This window comes from Ambystoma mexicanum, chromosome 1q (genome assembly GCF_040938575.1).
Source record: "Ambystoma mexicanum isolate Mex_15411 chromosome 1q, UKY_AmexF1_1, whole genome shotgun sequence".
Taxonomy (NCBI): Eukaryota; Metazoa; Chordata; class Amphibia; order Caudata; family Ambystomatidae; genus Ambystoma; species Ambystoma mexicanum.
The window spans coordinates 792008999-792028036 of record NC_090922.1 but is presented as its reverse complement, the minus strand read 5'-3'; positions in this window follow the sequence as shown (position 1 = coordinate 792028036).

Genomic DNA, 19038 nt, shown 5'->3' with positions numbered 1-19038 from the left:
GAATGGGAGCCCAACGTGGGAGCAACACCTCCACGTGTGCATCATGCCACCGCACAACACTCCCACAGCACTAGTAATGGGGAAGGGGTGTCAACACCCCATGGACGCCCAAGCCCAGACAGACAGCAGGCAGGGAGGCCCCATGTGCCTGTGCGTGGCTGCAGCACACCACAACCCGATGTGGACACTCCGTCCTATGGGAGGCAAGAGGGCCATCGATCGGAGCCAGGCAGCCCAGTCCAGTCTGGTGGCATATCGCCATGCAGCCCCCCCCCGACAGCACCCAATTCGCGGTCCTCCACCTGACGCACCAGTAGAGGCCTTTGTCACAGGGGCAGCAGTCATGGGCCGACTGGATGTCATTGAGGCAAAACAGGCCACGGTGGAAGCAATGGCAAAGGTCCAGAGCGGGCACATTAAGGCCGTTAGCACTTCCATCCGGCATGGGTGCCGGTACATTGCGCGGGACAATGCCCGCACACGACAAGTTGTGCAACAATGCACCGCTGCCCTGACAGGCTTTGGGCAACGAGTCCGCAAATTCACGGAGGAAGTGTCTGCACTTGCAGAACAGCAACGCAAGGCCAATAACCTCATGCGCCAGCACATGATGGGCAGCGCTTCCATACCCTCAACTTCCACCACACCCACAGAGGGTTCACTAGACCCATCTCCAAGGCGCCAGTCCTTGCACCACCTGAGGGCATGCACACCGAGGGTCCTGGGAGAGGGAAGCGCCCGCGCCCATCCTAGTGGTGCATGGCATCATTGTTGTTGGCCTGATGAGGCAACTGTACAGTTTGGGGTTGTACACTGGGGGGGGATTGTTGGATGTTCACTGGGGGGAGGGGGGATTGTTGGGTGTTCACTGGGGGAGGGGGGATTGTTGGACGGAAAATAAATCACGTTAAAAAAATCACAATGCATGGACAGTAGTGATTGTTACAAATGCAATTTAATGTTGAAGTGACATATGTACAATTTACCTATTACCCATTTCTAAAAGAATCCATCAATCAATCCCTGTCTGGCCAACCTCCCTTCCCTCAGCCCAACCCTTTGTGCCTGTGCAACACCTTCTGGCACTTCTTCGCCCTCACCACCATCCTCAGGTGGCTGCACATGAGCATCTGGGGGCAGTGGCACATTTCTGCGACAACAGATGTTGTGCAGCATGGCACATGTCAGTACAATTTTTCCAACTTTTTCTGGTGCATACATCATGGCACCTCCCGTGCGGTCGAGGCAACGGATGCGTGCCTTCAGCAGGCCAAATGCCCTCTCAGCGCAGATCCGTGTATGGGCATGGCCAAGGTTGTATGCCCGCTCCGCCGCCGTGTGTGGGTGACACACAGGGGTCATGAGCCACGTGTACTGGGGATATCCCGAATCACCTGCAGGGGATAGAAATCCGGTATGGGGACAAGGTAAGTCGAGTGGGTGTACAGAGCCCTGTCATCAGTGTGATTTTGCCATATTTGTCATTTGGCCTATAACATTGTTGAGTGTGCTGTCCTACGGGCACGATTGAATCAATGGGGTACTCTCCACTTGGTACACCTATGTTTCTGTATGAACAGTACTCATTCACTTGTCGCAGGAAGAGGGGGCCCTTCCATCTACTTCTGCTTGACAGAAGTGGCTGCCTCATGTGTCATTGCAAATCCATTTGGCTACAGTTGCATTTGCTGCTCTTCACTATTCTGTACTGTTATCCATGCATTTCCATGGCCATTTTGGGGACAGTGTTTGTGGGATATGCATTGTCATTACTCGGCCTACTTATGTGTGGAGCATTCGTGGATGTGCCAGCTCATGGATTGGATTTTCATTACTGTCAGATGGCCAGGGTGGGATATCTGTACTGTGTCAGTGTTGGGAGCCATGGTGCTACTCACACAGGAGGTCTTGTTGTGGTGGGGCTTCCATATGTCACTGTGCCGCCACATGTCTGACATCCTTCATGGGTGTGTTCTGCTGTGTTGGACATGTCCAAGGTTCATCGTGCAAGGTGCTTGAATGTGTATGCTGCTGTGATGCTGCTGACTATTGGGAATGATGCATTCTGTGACAGGCACCATCAGTTGTGGATTGACATGCTTTGTGGTATACATTTGTACTCACCCAGTAGCTATGTGTTTTGGCCTCAGTGCCTTTCCATGTACGCCGGCAGGGTACTGTTGCGTAGGACCATGGAGTCGTGGGTGGATCCTGGGTAGCGGGCACAGCAGTGGCTGAAGGTGAGGTCAGGGCCACATGTCATCTGCACGTTGAGGGAAAGGTACTGTTTACGGTTCCTGTAGGCAGCCTCATGTGCCTGGGGTGGTACAAGTGCCACATGTGTGCAGTCCAGGGCTGCTATTACATTTAGGACTTGGGCAATGGCATAGAATTGACCCTTAAGCTGGTGCACCTGTGCCTGTGTGGCTGGCAATGCAATGTGTTCGTTCACATGATTCAACAGTGAGCGACAGTACCTGCGACAGTACCAATATTATTTATGGCATTAAATGTCCATGCAGTAAATTTTATGTCGGACAGTCGACAAGAACAGCTAAAATAAGGTGGAGTGAACATCGATCCTGCATCCGAAATGCGAACACTAACTCAGCTGTGGCACGCCATTGGGCTGCAAATGGACACAATGTGACACAAATAAGATTTGTTATTCTGGAGGTACTAACAAAGAACAGTCCACATGAGGATTTGGGTCAACGCCTTAATCGCAGAGAGACTTTTTGGATAGACAAACTTGGGAGTTTAGTACCTAATGGACTAAATGAGGAGATTAATTATCACTGTTTTCTATAATCTCATGTCACTCTTTCTGTTTTGACTGATATGTGTTGAAGTACATTCAAGCACAGTGGAACCGGGGCCTATTTAATATGAATGTTAATGAGAATGTTAACCTTGAACCTTGTTTTTGGTACCATCACCGGATAGTACTGTACATGCACACTGTTTAACAGTATACATTTTACTTATGATCTGAATCTGTATGCTGCATTTCCTGGACTTCGGTCCAGGACCCAAGGTGCCTTCTTTTTGATGACACCATTGGCAGCAAGGCTTAATACCATGTATTATTGTTAATTGCCATGTGTTTATTCCGGCCCTACTTGTGTAATTCCGATTTGAAGTATCCTTTTATTTCTATCCTGCTTTCTTGATTGTCACCTTCCACTATATTCTTTGTTTGGATTTATTGAATTCCATTGGCCCATGTGCAGTACGTTTTTTGATTTGAGTATTTCTTTCCTTTCTATTGATTTCCTTTTTTAAATTTTCAATTTTCTTTGCACTACTTTTTCTCATATTAATCTGGGAGGTCCTATAAATGTTTACTTTTGCCTTATTCAAGCCCAATTGCTTGGTTGCAGCCTTAATACTCAGCGTGCACTCTTCTGGGCGATCCGCGATCACGTGCCGTATTTAGGAACGCTGCTTAGCAATGCTCTGATGCGGCAAAGTCAGTCTGCTAACGGCAGACCACGAGAGGACTGCTTGGCTCTCCCTCTCTCCTGACGGTGAGCCTTTTGTTAGCTTTTTCCAAGCCCTTTTGCCATTTGCATTGCTAATAAACCACGGAAGTTTATTTACTTACATTAATAGAACTCCCTGCTTCCAGATACCGCTCTTCAGTGATACACCCTTCGCTGAATTCGGTCGGGCAGTTCATTTTGACTTTGACAGCTTCAATATAGTTTACCACGTTGGATTCACCTGTCCCAGGTATTTGGCTATGTTCTTGATCTACGGCTACACTAACAAATTCCTTATAACAACGACTGATCTTTTCTGGTTTTCTTTTTTCCTCTACCTCTCTGCTTCTACAAACACAACTTGTTGGTATGTGCAAAATTTTATATTTTGGTATTGTTCCTGATGATGTTTGTTCTAATTATGTATGTGATTTTACGCTGTTTATTTGTATGAACTATGGTTAGACTGGCCCTGATGAAGGAAAACCTTTTCCGAAATGCATTGGCATAACTTAGTCTGATCAACGAGCTAATTGTGGCGAACTCTTCCTCACTAAGATATTATTATTGACTACTCTTTTTATAAGAAAACTATGGTTTTGGCAGATAAAAATCATTGGTGAAAAACAACAGCAATTTTGAGTTTTACTTTTTTTGCAAATCACTACAAAGGTTTAAACTTAACTTTTAGCTATTTTGTAAGAACCTTCCACCCGGATTGGGATACTAGAGAGCGGCTGTATGACTTGGTATTTTACCTTGTCTCTTGCTTCAATAACTCACAGAATAGACACATGATTCCTTATGATGCAGTTCTAATAGGTTAAAATAGTTTGAATTAGATTATCTTAAACTAAGAGATTGGTTTTGCACAGTTCTGGCTGAGTACTCACACTATGAATTTGAAATAGGCCGTCAGGGTCTGCTCTGCTGGTCTGGTCTGGATCTCTGGTTCTGCTCACAGCGATCTGGTCTGGTCTCTCTGGATACAGCACTACTTTCTGGGTCTGCTACCAGTTCTGGCCAAAGTTCTTGGCAAAGAATCCAGCAGCCCCAATCAAGGGAGAGAGGAGAGCTTGGCCAATGATAAGTTGTGAGGGGCAGGCTTAGTTATGCCCACGCACACACCCACTTTCAAAACACATAAAAAGAGACTGCCTGGACAGGTGAGAGATTCACTTTCCACTTTCTTGCGGTGCATTTTGACGGACGACTTCACATCCACATTCCAGACTTTACATCCAGAGATCTAGAACTTAGACTCCAGATAGACTACAGAACTTAAAGCAAAGGCCTAACCCACAAGCTGAGAACTCTTCTCAGCAGGCCTTCAGAATCCAGCAATCCAACCAAACTATTCTACAGCCGGTCGAGCTGTTGGATTCTTTGCCAAGAACTTTTGCCAGAACCGGTAGCAGACCCAGAAAGTAGTGCTGTATCCAGAGAGACCAGACCAGATCGATGTGAGCAGAACCAGAGATCCAGACGAGACCAGCAGAGCAGAGCTGACCTAGATAGCTGTGACTTCAGAACCAACCGCCTGAGTCCAGTCCCAACCTGACCAGACCAAGACGGCCTATTTGAAATTCATAGTGTGAGTACTCAGTCAGAACTGTGCAAAACCAATCTCTTAGTTTAAAATAATCTAATTCAAACTATTTTAACCTATTAGAACTGCATCATAAGGAATCATGTGTCCATTCTGTGAGTTCACAGCTGCAAAACTGTCATCTGTCATTCTGAAACTGTAATTTCATTTCTGAAAATCTACCTTCACGAAATCGTTCGTATCTCTTGAACCGTTTGTGGAGCGAGTTTTAACTTTCATTTTAAAGCTAAGATTCTAGGCTTTCCAACGAACCCAGAACCGACTTTCTATTCATTATCATTTTTCCGTAATCGCGGTCGACACACTCGGAAAAAGTGCAGCGATTTGCGATTTGGCTCAAATTTCTTCACTTGTAAAAATATCAGCTTCTTGCTTTCCTTTGCTGAAATTCGTTTGCAACCTGATAATCATTCATAGAGCATTGCTAAAGTGATCCTGAACTAATTTAAAGTAGCTATCACCCACCCTGAATCTCTTATAGGGAATTAAAATCATTTCTAGCATATTTTTCCCTTCTTTGCATACCACATTTGAAGTACTTTTGCCTGTGTTTAAAATCATCCCTGTTTCTCTAAGTTTGCTGGGGGGAATGGGAACTTTGAACTACATTTGATTGTATTCCTGAGAACTGTGTGCTCTCCTTTCCATCTTTTTATATTGCATAAGGGGGGGGGGGAGGTGAATTGCCAAAAGGGGAAAAGTGATTACATTGTCCTTTGTTGAAATCAAATCAAGGTTATTCCTGTGCTGCATTTTTTTCCATCACTGCATCCCTTGAAACCATAAAAGTATTCTCTGCCACCTTATCCTTTCCATTCCAACTCCTACGTAATAAAATAAGTGTGCTAGTGTAAGATTATCCATTGTTGATCAACATCATATTCTTAAGTGTGATATCAAATATTAATTTATTATAAAAGTGTGATATATATATTGTTTAATTTTTCCAATAAATCTTTTAAATTGCAAAACACACCTACTTCTTGGCTCAGTGAGGTCAGGGGGATTCAAAGAGAGGGGCGTTATGTAAGGGTTTATCATCTAGAGTATAACTTGTCATAAAAATATATAAATAAGGGCTTCCCTTGTGCGTCCCAGACGAGGCACTGACTTAGTGGGATCGCTGAAGTGAAGTCACTTAACAGAGTAGAGCTTGCTGAGGTGGCATGCTGCAAGATTATGGACAGAACTGGGACTTGCCTGTACTTCAGAGACCTGTTCTAGAGCAGAAGACGCTGCTCTAGTATTTGTCCGAGTGAGTGGGGGCTGTGCATGGGGGATGCAGTAGCTTCACTTGTGTGCTGAAGAGGGACACTGTGAGACAGGCATGGTATCAAGAGATGACACAGACAACAAGAGTAACAATTTCTTAAACCGTTATTGAACGTTTTGGGTTGCTTAACGCCTATCTTGCCCTATAACTAAGGTAGGGTTTTCCCTACCTAAATAAACTAAGGAAAGTCTCTGTCTGTAAGTCCAAACCAAACAGCTGTCTGTGTCAAAACCTATGTTTGCCCTCACGGCTAATAAGAAACACAGTGTAGGTATGTTCTTAGTTAACTAAATGGTGTCCAAAAACAAATATAGAGCTACCTCTGTCTACCTTCCCCGAGTTCAGGATACCATTCCAGCATATGCTTGTTTCAGCTAATTCACCTAGCCTTGGGATTCCCTTCCCCAAGTCCAAAACACACTTGTTCTTGATGTACAATGTTCCTTTAATTTCACAAAGTTCCACAAGGGTTCAGGGTTCCCTTCCTCAAGCTTAATGCACTTGCTCACAATAGTCAATTGATTCACAATACTCAACAGGAAATCTGGGTTCCCTTCCCCAAGCTCAAAAGCACTTCCCCTCAAGGTTCAATTGTTACAGGGTTCAACAGGAGCTCAGGGGTCCCTTCCACAAGCTCAAAAGGACTTCTCCTCAAGGTTCAGTTATCACAATGTTCAATAGGCGCTCAAGGTTCCATCCCCAAGTGTTACGCTCACCTGATTCCCACGGGGGCGTCGATCTGGACTGGCCCGCTGTTGCTTCCATCAGAGTAACACGTAGAGCCGAGATGACAGACTGGACAGACCCACTTAGCTTTGTTTGTTGGATTTGTACGAATATCTTTCTGCAATGGAGAAAGGGAATTAACCTCCTGTAATCTGTACGTTAACCTGCCTTCCCACTCCCCTTGTCTGCCCACAGAACACTCCTGAAGTTCCCTCTAAATCTCACCTGAAGATTTGGAAAGATGAGCTCTCCATCCTGCGTCGAGCGCAGGGGCGCGTAGACGACCAGTTACTTCACTGGCATGGAGGAATTGGTGAGTTCCAGTATTGACTCTAAGTCCAATTGTTCGTAAGAGTTCAAAAGTCTGATCTTCACTCTGCCAGATTCCTTGCAGGTTGCGGATTTTAAACCACCAGAAGAGTTCCAAGTGGCAATTGGTAAGATCCTGGTAAGTCTATTGTGGTTCTCCCCTTTGGGGCCGGGGTACAGTGATGATGCAGAATTAACTGCGCCGACCCGAAATGAGGTGAGTACCCCCCTGTGGTAAATCAGGTAAGTCTTTGGGGGTAGGTTGTATTGTCCTTGTTTTTTCCCCTTAGGGGCCGGGGTGCGGCGGTGATGCAGAATTGACTGTGCCGACCCGAGATGAGGTGAGTACCCCCCTATGGTAAATCAGGTAAGTCTTTGGGGGTGATTTGTATTGTCCTTGTTTTCACCTTAGGGGCTGGGGTGCGGCAGTGATGCAGAATTGACTACGCCGACCCGAGATGAGTACCCCCCTGTGGTAAATCAGGTAAGTCTTTGGGGTGGTTTGTATTTCCCTTGCTCACCTATCTGTTCTTGTCTCCCCCAGGTGTTGAAGAATGGCCTGGAGATGCTGGATTCGCGATGGAGTAAAGGAATGCAGCCCCGGTTGGTGAGTTCAGTGCGGCTCGGCGAGGTGCGTGGCAATACACCTGAGAAGGCTTCTCTCTTCCAGATCGAAGATGTGCTGGATCAAGGATTCAGGTAAGGGTTTTGTTCTGACCTCTTCTCCTTCTCCTTTTCTTGTTCCAGGTGTTCCAGGGCTGAAGCGGGCGTGGCTGAAGACTGGAGCTGCTGAAGACACGGTGAGCGTTACGCTGCAGCAAGCAGAATAACGCGAAGCACGTGTGGCTGTCCGGGTGTGGCTTAAATAGCCTTGGAAGAAGTCCCAGGTAAGTATTCTTCCACAGCCCCACCCGAGAGGAAAGGAGTCCCTGAGGTAAAGTAGTCCCTTTAAGCCTCATTTGGCTTGTGGCTTCGTGCAGCATGGTCTGCATCAGGTAGGTATGCAGCATGGTCTTTAACAGGTAAGATTTCTGTAATGAGCCTGGCGCCCATGGCGCCAGGACTGACTTTATTCTTATGAGCCTGGCGCCATAGGTGCCAGGACTGTAGCCAAAGAGCCCCTAACTGGGGTTTTTGGGCATGCTTCAAGTGGCATGATGCCTGCTTCTGGGGTTGCTGGGCCTGGTCTGGCTTTCCGGGGGCAGGCATTGTGACAGCACTCCCCCTCAAGGCCCCTCCTAAAGCTGTTCTCCCTCTCGGCCTTGGTTTGTCTGGAAATTCTTGGTGGAACCTTTTCACTAATTGAGGTGCATGCACATGGTCACTAGGCTCCCAAGATCTTTCTTGTGGACCATAACCTTTCCAATCAATGAGATAGAAGAGTTTTGATCTCACCCTTTTAGAGTCCAAAATATTCTTGACTTCGAATTCGGGTTCCCCGTCTATGAGGATAGGTTCAGGTGGGGTGGTTAGTCTAGTTCCTGGTTGCACAGGCTTCAAAAGAGACACGTGAAAAACAGGATGAACACGCATATGACCAGGCAGGTCCAACTTGACGGCCACTGGGTTAATAATAGCCTTAATAGAATAAGGTCCCAAGTACCTGGGGTTAAAAGTCTGTGTTCCCTTGAGTGGTAAGTACTTGGTGGCTAACCATACTTGGTCCCCTACTTGGTATTGCGGTGCTTCACTCCTGTGTTGATCAGCAACCTTCTTGTATTTATCCTTAGCCTTTTTTAAATGTGCAGTCGCCTCTTTAAAGGCTTGTGTGATAACAGCGTGGAGATGGTCCACCGCAGACATCTCTAAATGCTGGGGAGAATCTAAGTCTGAGGTTCGAGGATGGTGACCATATATGGTAAAAAAAAGGGCGTTGTTTAGTTCCTGATTGTACAGAATTATTGTATGCATACTCGGCGATCCAAAGAATGTCTTTCCAATCCTCCTCAGATTGATGTAGCATACAACGTAGGTATTGCTCAAGAGTCTGGTTGGTTCTCTCAGTTTGACCGTTGGTCTGGGGATGGTGGCTGGTTGAAAGTCTAACATCAATTTGTGCCAGCTGGCAGCACTTCCTCCAAAAATGTGAAATAAATTGGCTTCCCGGTCTGAAATTAACACGGAAGGAAAGCCATGTAGACGGACAACATTTTCAAGGAACTCCTTGGCCAGGATTGAAGCTGAAGGTATTCCTTTTAAAGGAATGAAATGGGCCATTTTAGAAAAAAGATCTACAATAACTAGAATGGTGTTATAACCTTTGCACGGGGGTAAATCCGTGATAAAGTCTAATGACAAGGTATGCCAAGGAGAAGGTGGTATGTCTAACGGTTGTAGTAATCCAGCGTGTTTTTTCTTCTCCCCTTTATTTTGAGAGCAAATGCCACAAGACATGACAAACAACTTGACATCTTTTCGCCAGGTGGGCCACCAAAACTGTTTCTTGATTTTGGCTTCAGTTTAAGCAATGCCAGGATGTCCTTCCATCAAGGTGTCGTGGTAATGAGAAATTACAAGTTTCTGTAGTTCCTCTAGTGGCAAAAATAGCCGGCCTTGGTAATAAGGTAGATTGTTCGTGACAGAATACTCTAGGCCTTTCATTGCCCAGCCCTGTAAGGCATCGGAATCAAAGAGTTGATGGACCTTTTCTTGAATGTCCTCCAGAGAGTGTATGGATGTCAGACCAAGGATCCTCTGTTCAGGAATTATGGGTACAGGTTCTAAAGCTCTTTCTGTTTCTCCCATTCCTATTCTGGACAGGGCGTCAGCTTTTCCATTTTTACAACCTGGTCGATAGGTTATTACAAAATCAAACTTGGCGAAGAACAATGCCCAACGGAGTTGGCGTGAAGATTGGGCCTTGGCTACCTTTAGGTATTGTAAGTTGCAGTGATTAGTGATGACCGTAATGGTATGCCTGGCGCCCAGCAGATAGTGCCGCCAAGCCTTGAAGGCGAACTTGATGGCCAACAGTTCCTTGTCGGTTATAGCATAATTTAATTCGGGAGCCGAAAACTTTCTTGACCAAAACGCCACTGGGTGCAGCTGGTTAGTTTCGGGATCCTTTTGGGAGAGCACTGCTCCCATAGCTGAACTGGATGCATCTGTTTCCACTATGTAGGGAAGCTCTGGGTGCGGGTGTCGTAATACAGGAGCGGACGTGAATTTCTTTTTTAACGCTTGGAAGGCGTTCTCGGCTTCTTCTGTCCATGCAAAGCGTTTATTCTTTCGCAATAGTGTTGTAATGGGATGTACAATGTGTGAGAAGTCCGGGATAAACCTGCAGTAGAAATTGGCAAAGCCGAGCATGCTTTGAATTCCTTTGACTGAGCTTGGCGAAGGCCAATTAAGAATTGCGTCCACCTTCCGTGTATCCATCCGGATTCCTTTCGGGGTCAGAATAAATCCAAGAAACTCTACTTCCGTAGGGTGAAAGATGCACTTTTCGAGTTTAGCGTATAACATATACTGGCGTAACTTTTCTAGGACTGCTCGGACGTGCTTTACATGATCGGATTCTGATAGGGAGTAAACTAAGATATCGTCGATGTAAACGACTACACAAACATCGATGAGCTCTCGGAAGACATTGTTCATGAAGAACTGGAAGGCTGCTGGAGCGTTACACAGTCCGAAAGGCATCACCTGGTACTCAAATAATCCGTACTTGGTGCAAAAAGCAGTCTTCCATTCGTCACCCTCTTTGACGCGTACCAGACGATATGCCCCCCGAAGGTCTAGTTTTGTGTATATACTAGCGTTCTTTACCTGGTCTAGTAGTTCAGGGATCAAAGGCAATGGGTACCGATTCTTGATAGTTATCTGATTCAGTGCACGGTAGTCAATGCATGTTCTAAGGTCGCCTTCCTTTTTTGGCACGAAGAACAAAGCGGAAGATGCAGGGGACTTGGACGGGCGGATGAAGCCATTAGCAAGATATTGGTCTAGGTACTGGCGCAAGTGGAGATTTTCAGGTTCCGTGAGGGCATAGATTCTGCTGCAAGGTGGTTGTGCTCCTGGTATGAGATCTATTTGACAATCATACGATCTGTGCGGTGGTAAGGTGTTTGCCTGCTCCTCTTGAAAGACATCCTGAATGTCTTGGTATTCAGCAGGTTATTGTATGGCAGCTGGGATAATTGGGGCCAGTACTGAATTTAGAGTTCTCTTTGGGTAACAGGTGTTAGCACATTCTGGGAAGGTTAGTCTCTTCTCTCGCCAATCAATACAGGGATTGTGTTTTTCCAACCAAGGGATTCCCAGTATCAGTTGAAACTGTGGAGCCTTGATTAAATCAAACACCATAACCTCTCGGTGTCCATCCTGACCCAGCAAAGTCATCTCTGCAGTGGAATGAGTTACGGGCCCAGAGGCAATTTCAGTTCCATCAACAGTGGTGACGACATCGGTAGTGGTCTTCCGGGTGAGAGGTAGATTCATCCTGGAAGCCAATCCGTAGTCCAAATAGTTTCCTATGGCTCCACTATCTACGTACGCCTTTACCGCGTGCATGCGTGATGGCTGCTCTGGATCTATAAGGACCATGGGTATGGTGAAATGCGAGGTAAGAGTGTCCTTCTTTGAGCTCGGCAAGCTGACCTCTACGCTTGCCGGGCGTGATTGTTTCCCAAGTCAGGTTTCAAGTGGTTTTCGTCTGCTGCTCCTATAGTTTTCTTGGGTGGTTTTACAGGGCAGTTCCAAAGGAAATGACCAGTAGCTCCGCAATATAAACATAATTGCTGTTGCCGTCTTCTTTCCCTTTCCTTCTGGGTTAAGGGTCCTCTAACCCCCCCGATTTGCATGGGTTCTGAGGCATCTACCCCCTTCGAGGGTACGCAGGTTTTAACCAAGACCTTGTTTTCAAAATTGGTTCGATCAGCCTTTCTGGTTTGAAGTCTGTGATCTAACTGGACCACAAAATCTATATATTCAGCACAGTCTAAAGGAGGGTTCACGACTTGGGCTAAAACATCCTTGAGTTCTCCTGAAGCCCTCGATGGAATAATGTAATTCGCTTGGCTTCAGGCCATTCGGTTTCCACAACTAATCTATTGAAAGTTGCAATGTAAGATAAAAGATCCTGATTACCTTGCCGTAAGGATAAAAGTTTGTTATCCAAAGCCTGTCCTTGGGAATGTCGGGCGAACAGTCTTTCCATGCTAGTTCGAAAACCTTGGAAATCTCGAAGAATCGGGTCATCCTGATTTACCAGCGTAATGGACCAGTCCGCTGCACTGCCACTGAGATATGACAGAACAAAAGCTATCTTGGCTTGATCGTTTGGGAAAGCTCCAGGTCTGCATAAAAAGTGTAAGCGACATTGATTCATGAATATAGCAAACCTTTTAGGGTCTCCGGCAAAGCGTTCAGGCGGAGCCAAGGGAACGGCTCCAGGAAGGTTTATCTGCACCGGGTTACTCGGTGGCACCGGAGTTGGGCTGGCCCAGAGTCCAGGTAGAGGTGTTTGTCCAGCCTGGCTTTGTAATAGCTGTCTGGCCAAATCATCAGTTTGTTCTTTTGACACTATCAATTCCCTCCTGAGGGCATTGGTTTCCTGGCGGGCGGAATGCACTTCAGCCCTTAGTTCCCCTAATAATTGGGCCAACTGATCAGTTTCCGAGGTCTCCATGACGCCAAGGTGGGTATTTGTGGGTAGGCTTCGCGTTCTGTTATGCTCACCTGATTCCCACGGGGGCGTCGATCTGGACTGGCCCGCTGTTGCTTCCACCAGAGTAACACGTAGAGCCGAGATGACAGACTGGACAGACCCACTTAGCTTCGTTTGTTGGATTTGTACGAATATCTTTCTGCAATGGAGAAAGGGAATTAACCTCCTGTAATCTGAGCGTTAACCCGCCTTCCCACTCCCCTTGTCTGCCCACAGAACACTCCTGAAGTTCCCTCTAAATCTCACCTGAAGATTTGGAAAGATGAGCTCTCAATCCTGCGTCGAGCGCAGGGGCGCGTAGACGACCAGTTACTTCACTGGCGTGGAGGAATTGGTGAGTTCCAGTATTGACTCTAAGTCCAATTGTTCGTAAGAGTTCAAAAGTCTGATCTTCACTCTGCCAGATTCCTTGCAGGTTGCGGATTTCAAACCACCAGAAGAGTTCCAAGTGGCAATTGGTAAGATCCTGGTAAGTCTATTGTGGTTCTCCCCTTTGGGGCCAGGGTACAGCGATGATGCAGAATTAACTGCGCCGACCCGAAATGAGGTGAGTACCCCCTATGGTAAATCAGGTAAGTCTTTGGGGGTGATTTGTATTGTCCTTGTTTTCCCCTTAGGGGCCGGGGTGCGGCAGTGATGCAGAATTGACTACGCCGACCCGAGATGAGGTGAGTACCCCCCTGTGGTAAATCAGGTAAGTCTTTGGGGGTGGTTTGTATTGCCCTTGCTCACCTATCTGTTCTTGTCTCCCCCAGGTGTTGAAGAATGGCCTGGAGATGCTGGATTCGCGATGGAGTAAAGCAATGCAGCCCCGGTTGGTGAGTTCAGCGCGGCTCTGCGAGGTGCGTGGCAATACACCTGAGAAGGCTTCTCTCTTCCAGATTGCCGATGTGCTGGATCAAGGATTCAGGTAAGGGTTTTGTTCTGACCTCTTCTCCTTCTCCTTTTCTTGTTCCAGGTGTTCCAGGGCTGAAGCGGGCGTGGCTGAAGACTGGAGCTGCTGAAGACACGGTGAGCGTTACGCTGCAGCAAGCAGAATAACGCGAAGCACGTGTGGCTGTCCGGGTGTGGCTTAAATAGCCTTGGAAGAAGTCCCAGGTAAGTATTCTTCCACAGCCCCACCCGAGAGGAAAGGAGTCCCTGAGGTAAAGTAGTCCCTTTAAGCCTCATTTGGCTTGTGGCTTCGTGCAGCATGGTCTGCATCAGGTAGGTATGCAGCATGGTCTGCAACAGGTAAGATTTCTGTAATGAGCCTTGCGCCCATGGCGCCAGGACTGACTTTATTCTTATGAGCCTGGCGCCATAGGCGCCAGGACTGTAGCCAAAGAGCCCCTAACTGGGGTTTTTGGGCATGCTTCAAGTGGCATGATGCCTGCTTCCGGGGTTGCTGGGCCTGGTCTGGCTTTCCGGGGGCAGGCATCGTGACACCAAGTGTCGTGTTTGGCCGATTCCGCTAACTCCCGTTCCTCCCCACTCTCCTCACCTGATTCAAAGTCCTCAGGTTGCAGTTGCCTGTGAGAGAGATAGTCCTTCTCCTTTTTGTGTTGAAAGTATCTGTCTCGAGAGGAAGCCACAGTGAGTGCTAAAGTATAGCAAACCTGGGGCCCCCTTCCCGAGACCAGACAGTACGAAGGGAAAAAGCCTGTTCAGGCAGAAAAAACCCTCCGAGGAGTGCAGCGGTTTGAGAGGATCTGGAGCAAGCAGTTGTAGTGGAGTTGTAGTGGAGTTCTTGAGGCAGTTAGCTGATGGGAGCAGGCGAAGCCGGACATCCAAAGCAAAGAAGGATCCGGAGAGAAAGAGAGCCACCGGAAAGGGTACCAGCAGAGAAAACAACTCCGGAGCAACAGGAACCAGGGCGGCTGAAAGACAGCGCAGCCGAAAGGTAAGGCGGGCGTGGAGAACAGCGCACCGTAGAGCTGAGAAAAGAGGCGAGGCGAGGGAAGGAAGAGAGAGAGCGAGGTAGTCCGGAGAAGGCGGACCGAAAGTACAGATAAGTGACCGAGGTGGTCAAGGCTGGAAAACTAGCGTGTAAACCCAAAGGAGCGAGCTAGCGCAGTAAAGGGGGTTGCAACGCGGCGATCGCTGGGAGAGGAGGAAAGAAATACTACCAGCGGCGCCATGTTGGAAAACCACTAGACCGTAGGGTGAGTAACAGAGAAATCACGTAGCGGAACCTCCGCATGCCCTTCCAGCGCGTAACCGCCAACGCGGATACAAACGCCAAACAGGACGGCGAATGACAGTATGCCCCCTCCTAGAGCGTAGGACCCCCGGCTTAAAGGGGAAGCGGGCATGAAACTGAGTCAACAACCGAGGGGCATGAATGTTGGAAGCCGGTTCCCACGAGTCCTCCGACCTAGGGTAACCCTTCCAGGACACCAAATACTCCAACCTACCACGGTAGTGGCGGGAGTCACGTAAAGTGGAGACCTCATATTCCCTAGAGGAATCCACCCGAGGAAAAGGCTGGTCGGGAACAGCTCTCTGGTGGACGTCCGGAATGAAAGGTTTGAGAAGAGAGGCATGGAAGACAGGATGAATGCGGCGGAGGTAAGGAGGTAGTTTAAGTCGAAAGGTAACAGGATTTATTTTGGAAAGAATGGGAAAAGGACCCAAAAAGCGAGGAGAGAGTTTAGAAGGGTGAACCCATCGCGGCAAGAACCTGGTGGACAGCCAGACCTTGTCCCCTTCCTTCCATTCAGGGCAAGGCCTACGATGTTTGTCCGCTTGGGTTTTGTTGTATTGACGACTCTTCTCCAAACACCTTCTGGCAGTGACGTGTGCATCAGAAATAGACTGCAGTACCTCTTCAGCCGTCGGGGAATTGGTGGGCGACGGAATGTAGGGAAGAAGAGATCTTGGGTGTACCCCATAGGTGCAAAAGAAAGGAGAGAGTCCAATGGCTGTATGAAATGAGTTATTATAAGTAAACTCTGCCGTAGGAAGCAAAGAAACCCAATTGTCCTGAAGACGATTGCTGTAGCATCTAAGGTACTGTTCCAATGTGGCGTTAAGGCGCTCAGTTTGACCGTTGGTCTGAGGGTGGAAGCCAGACGACAGAGCACGTTCCATACCAAGGCGAGAACAAAGAGCCTTCCAAAACTTCGAAACGAATTGGCTGCCACGATCTGAGATGATCTTGTCAGGGAGACCATGAAGACGGAAGATATCCTGGGCAAAAACCTCAGCCATCTCGGTAGCAGTAGGAAGACCAGGCAATGGGGAAAAATGAGCCAGTTTGGTCAAGGTGTCCACTGTAACCATAATACATGAGCAGGAGTTGGAAACAGGAAGTTCTACAATGAAATCCGTAGAAAGCAAACCCCAAGGGCGAGAGGGTACCTCAGGTTGGGTGAGAAGACCCAAGGGTTTGCCGGTAATGGACTTAGTCATGGCACAAACCGGGCAACTGAGTATGTAGTCCTCCACATCCTTTTTGAGTTCTGGCCAAAAAAAAGAACGAGTGATAGATTCTGTGGTATTTAGCTTCCCACGATGACCTGCAGTGAGTGAATCATGACACCAATTTATGATCTTCAGACGTAGTGGACCGGAAGGTATGTATAAACGATGGTTGAGGTATAACAAACCCTCCTTGTTGGTGTAGGAAGTCTCTCCTCTGAGTAGCGGAACAGTACCTTCCGAAGCAACACCAGCTCGAACCTCTTCCAAAAAGGTATTAGCAACTGTTAAGATCCTATTCCTGTGGAACATCGGCTCTGGGGTATGTCTTTTCTCCTCACATGTGGGACCCTTCCGAGAGAGTGCATCCGCAAGAGTATTGTTGGTACCAGGCAAGTAGGTAATTCGCAGATCATATTGGGCAAAGAAATATGCCCAGCGAGCCTGCCTGGAGTTGACACACTCCATATTCTGAAGGACCTTGAGATTCTTATGGTCCGTTCTGATGATAACGGTCTGCCTTGCTCCCATCAATAGATGTTGCCAGGTCTCACATGCGTGTTTTATAGCCAGCAATTCTTTTTCCAGTACGGAGTAGTTGAGTTGGCTGGGAGTCAACGTCTTGGAAAGGTAGCAAATGGGGTGCTCTCGTTCCTCGAACACTTGTAGCAGAACAGCTCCAATGGCCATGGCCGAGGCGTCAGTTTCGACGATGAACTGTCTATTCTGGTCAGGATGGCGCAAAATGGGAGCAGTACAAAAGAGATTCTTGAGATTGTGAAAACTCTGTTCTGCTTCGGAAGTCCAGCTAAAGGGATTGTTGGCCTTCTTGAGTAAAGAAGTAATAGGGAGAACTGCTTTAGAGAAGTTTGGGATGAATGAGCGATAGAAATTAGAGAGCCCGAGAAACCTTTGGACCTCTTTGATCGAAGTCGGAGAAGGCCAGTCCAGAATAGCTGATACCTTGCTGGGATCCATGGCGATACCTCTTTCAGAAAGATGATACCCTAGATAGGGCACTGAAGTAGCAGCAAAAACACACTTCTCTGGTTTGACAAGAAGTTGGTTGTCTTTAAGTCTTTCCAGAACTTTTTGGACATGGGTTTTGTGATCCTCTAGAGTGCTGGAATATATAAGGATGTCGTCCAGGTATATGATCATGGAGACAGACAATAAGTCTGAAAACATCCGATCCATGAACCGTTGAAATACAGCAGGAGCATTCACCAAACCAAAGGGCATTACTCGGTACTCAAATAAACCGAAAGGAGTGCGAAAAGCGGTCTTCCATTCATCTCCTTTGGCGATGCGTAACAAATGGTAGGCATTTCTGAGGTCTAATTTGGTGAACCAACGTGCACCTTGAACAGCTTCAATGATCTCATGTATTAATGGCATAGGATACCGATCCCGGATGGTAACCTTGTTGAGGCCTCGGTAATCGATACATGGGCGCAAGTCAGTAGAGTCCCTCTTCTTGATAAAGAACAAAGAAGCTCCGGCAGGAGACTTGGAAGGTTGAATGAGCCCATTCTGAACATTGGCATCAAGATAATCTTTAAGAACCTTTCTTTCTGCTTGAGTTAAAGAGAACATCCTACAGAATGGAACCAAAGCATTAGGTTCTAAGTCAATGTTACAATCTTCTGGCCTATGGAGGTAAGGTCGCTGGCTTTCTTTCGACGAACACCTCCGAGTAAGGGGAACAGTACAGAGGTAGAGCATGAACCCCAGCCAGTTGTTTGGTAGACCCTGTAACAATCTGAGGAATACCGTCGTCAGAAAAACAGTTGAGCTTGCAGTAGGAGGAACAAAATTGTAGTTGATTGTCCGCCCAATTGACATGAGGGTTATGTTTTCTGAGCCATGTGATGCCAAGAATAACCGGAAAATGGGCAGCTCGAATGATGTCGAACCGGATTGTCTCGGAACGTTGAAATATGGTAACCGATAGGTCCTCGGTGGTGTGAGTAATGGGTCCTGAAGAGAGAGGAGAACCGTCGACCCCTTCTACCTTTTGATCTTCTTTGCGAGGCAAGGTACGGAGACCCATCCTTTTGGTCCAGATGATGTCGACAAAGTTTCCGGCGGCTCCGCAGTCCAGGAGTGCGAGACACTCGACTGTTCTGCCGTTGACCTTTATAATAACAGGTAGAACCATAAGCCTGGAATCCTCAGGAATGTATGGAGCCGAAATAGAGAGAGAGACATAGGGACTGGTGGATGAATCAGAAGCCCCTCGGAACCAGGTCCCTACTGGCGCCGAGGGAAACCGTTTCCCTGACGTTTCTGAGGAAGTTCAGTACATTCCTTGAGGAGATGTTGATCCGATCCACAATAGGCACATAGACCTTTCTCCTTCCTTCTTCTTCTTTCAGCCGCGGAAAGAGGTCCTCTAGTAGCTCCAATCTGCATGGGTTCGTCTGAAGTATGGGAAGGAGAGGAGGAGACGGTGGAATCGGAAAAATGAACGGTTGTTCGTTGTTTCCGGCGTTCTGACCTTCGTTCCTGCAGTCTGTATTCAATTTGTAAGGCTGCGGAAAGCAGATCCGGAAAAGATGGTGGC